Source organism: Gavialis gangeticus, unplaced genomic scaffold, assembly GCF_001723915.1.
Source record: "Gavialis gangeticus isolate Ggan-Ray unplaced genomic scaffold, GavGan_comp1, whole genome shotgun sequence".
In the NCBI taxonomy this organism is placed as follows: domain Eukaryota; kingdom Metazoa; phylum Chordata; order Crocodylia; family Gavialidae; genus Gavialis; species Gavialis gangeticus.
Genome location: NW_017728980.1, coordinates 1,526,661 through 1,529,913, shown reverse-complemented (window position 1 = coordinate 1,529,913; position 3,253 = coordinate 1,526,661).

The window sequence follows — 3,253 nt, the reverse complement described above, 5'->3', positions numbered from 1 at the left end:
GCAGGCCGCGGCGCGGGGGTTGCAGCCCGCCGCCGCCCCCGCGCTGCCGGGAGCGGGGCCAGAGCACGCACTGCAGCCGGTCACGGAAGAGACTCCCGCCCTCCTCACCTGCTGCCTTCCTCGGGGTCTAACCTTGCAGCTGCCGGCTTTGCCCTTGAATCTCCGTTATCCCGTTGCTCACGGATATTCCCCTCTTCCTTGCTTTTGCAGCTTCCTTCTGCAAGGGCTCCCCTACGCCTCTTGGCCCGGATCTCGGTGCCTTCCTGCCTGTTTAATCATAACATCCTCCCTCACCAAATTCCTGCTGAAGCCAGTACATTTTGCGTGTCCCGGAGCCATAGCATCCCGCATCCCAGCCCAGCGGCCCAAGCTTTCCTGCTCTGCACTCGTGCCCTGCCCCTTCCACTGAACAGGCCCCCAGGGCCCGCGGCCAGGACCGCGCAGCCCGGGGCCGTGGCCACTCGCTCAAATTCTGACTCGGGCTCAGGCAGGGTTTAACTTTGGCAGCCGAGGGCAGAGGGGTAAATATGAAAAGAGTCTTTCCTTATGGATCAGCCTAGCTGTTGGTGATGGACGCTCTGGGAAGTCAAACCCCTCCAGGTCCTCTTCAGTCTGCCCTGTTGTTAGGGGTCTCGTGACTGGATTGCATGACCAAGGCTTTTCAGCGCAGCTTAGATACCCCCGTGCTCTGCCTCAGCGCCCCGGAGTGGGGACTAACCCAGCAGAGTCCTGTTCTCTTAGATCAGGCATGCTAAACCCCTGACCCATGGGCCAAATCCAGTCCACTGACTCGTGGCATCCAGCTGAGATCAAGAAATTTGGTGGTGGAGAAGCAGTGGCAATTGATACTGCTGCCCCTCCCCTGCCGCCAAATTCCCAGGCCCCCTTCCACCATGCATTTGGGTCAGGCACCACCCCACGTGCCAGATCGGGCCCACAGAAGGACTGGGCACTGCCAATCTGGCCCATGGGGCAAAAAGATTGAGCACCACCGTCTTAGATGATTCCCACCCGAGATTAGGGGGCTTGCCTACTTCATTGCAAACACTGACACAGCTTTCATGACAGCTCCTTGTGTGCCTCCACAATATTTTTTTCACTTTGATTTTTAGAAACTACATGCTTTTTCAAAGTGCCCATTTAGCACGTCGCAGGCCCTTGACAGTCCTTAAAAACATACATTCAATAAATAATGTCATCAAAGCACTTTGTGATCGGCAGTTTCAAGCCCATTTTTCATCACCTGGATGTTTCGGCTAAAGCGACTGGTGGTGACACCACTACTGATGTTGACTATGTAAAATATTAGCCACCTGGCTGATAAGCCGGGCCATCCACCAGTCTCTCAAAGCCATTAGGCCATGCTGTGCCGAATCAAGAGCAAAGGCTCCATTCATTTACATGTCATTCCCATGGTCAAGGTTTGCTTCATGTAGGCCTGAAAGTAGGATGAATCAATGAAAGAAAGCTCAGATTCTAAGACATCCATTTGATAGATATATCCAGTGACAATATATCCATCAATCACCATGACGCTGAAATGGTTATAACTGATGGTGTTAATAAAACAAAAATGATCATATCAATATTTGAATAGTAACTGTTGCCAAATTCTTTGCTACAGTCCAGAATTGAGTCATTTCTGTGCTCTCAGAAATGAGTGATTGCTCTGCTAGAGGGATCTAAAGAAAAGTTAGCCTCAATAACAACAACCAGAAAATCTCAAAGGGATCATTTCAGAAAAGCTCGTGACTTGTAAGCTAATTACCAGAATTACGTGAATATGCCTGGAAAATGCATTTGCTCAAAGAGTAAGTGCTGTGCATCCAGGGACAATGAGCTATACCAATCCTCGGTTTGGGAGGCAGCGATTCCTGGTTGACAAAGTACTGAACTGGTTATCAAGCCTGAACTATATTTCCAATTCTGCCACTGGCCAACTGCATGACCTTGATAAGTCTGCATCCTGCTCTGTGCCCTCAGCTTCCATCTCTATAAAATGGAACATAAAACAGAGAAGTTGACCAGGAAAAGTGTGATAGCTTCAATGGCACGTCTGACTGAAGTACTCACAGCATGCCAGTTTCGGTAACAAGTGGCACAACAAGGGGTGATTAGGCCAGAATTGCATCCAGCTGCCACTCACCCAAACTGCCAGGTCCCCAGCTGCAGCTGGACCAGGGGTTTGACTTCAAGGCATTTTCCAAGCTCTGCTGCTGTTTCCCCTCCCCCAGCCCCTGCTGCAGGAATGCTAAGATAGACTCATTATTCCTGCAAAGCACACATTTCTTCTCTGCTCTGAGTGCAAATCATGACCTAAATTTAACTGATGAGCTGGTCTGACCCTAACACAATACTATTTATACATACTGTTAGCAATGCTATTTTTGCAGTTTTCCAATGCTCACTCTGTTGCAAGATCACACCCAAAAGGGAATAGAAAGGACAAGTTTTTCTTGACATACTGTTTCTAAGAGAAGGCCTCCATCTGTCTTCTTTTGAGCTCCTCACGCTTCCCCTGTAAAACAAGTTCTGTGTCAATTCACTGCATTGCACCCTCACAACACCTCCGTTCAGCCTGCAACGTGCTCAAGGTATCTCGCTGGGAGTTGGCTTCCAGAGCGAGTAGCAGGTGGAAGTGTGCGCTCTTACCAAGGGACTGTCACTCCACAGAGCTGCAGAAGCTGCTATGTGACAGGTTGGTACCTCAAAAGGAAGAGCCTGGATTCATGTGATAAATTTGGGAATTGATGTTCTGAGACAAGGCAGCAGTGCTTTGAGTGTTTTACAAGACCTTTCTCACTGAGCGGCAAATACCCCACACTGTAGGAACCCCCCAGCAGGAGCCAAAATACCCTGACACGCAGAAGAGAGAACATTACCCCAGTGTAGTTCAATACTGTTGGGTCCATCAGTCTCAGTTGTCCATGATAATCTATAGGCTGAGGGTCAAACATAGCAGCAGCCCCAAGTCCTGTGATGGGACCCCAGCTTTTCCCCGAGTCTTTTGCACCAGGGACTCCAAGACAGCAGCCCAGGGCAGTCACATGCCACAGTTTGCAAAGACTCCTCTGGAGGCTGGGATTCCCCCAGCAATATTTTGAGCTGGTGCAGTGGCAGGAGTCAGTGCCCAAGGTTTGGGATGGGAGAGCGTCCATCAGTCTGCAGTGTCTTCTTGGGGAAGGTGTTTCTCTCTGTCTGGGAAAGGTATGGCCACTTGATTTCTGTAGAGAGGCAGGCCTTGACTGAAGGG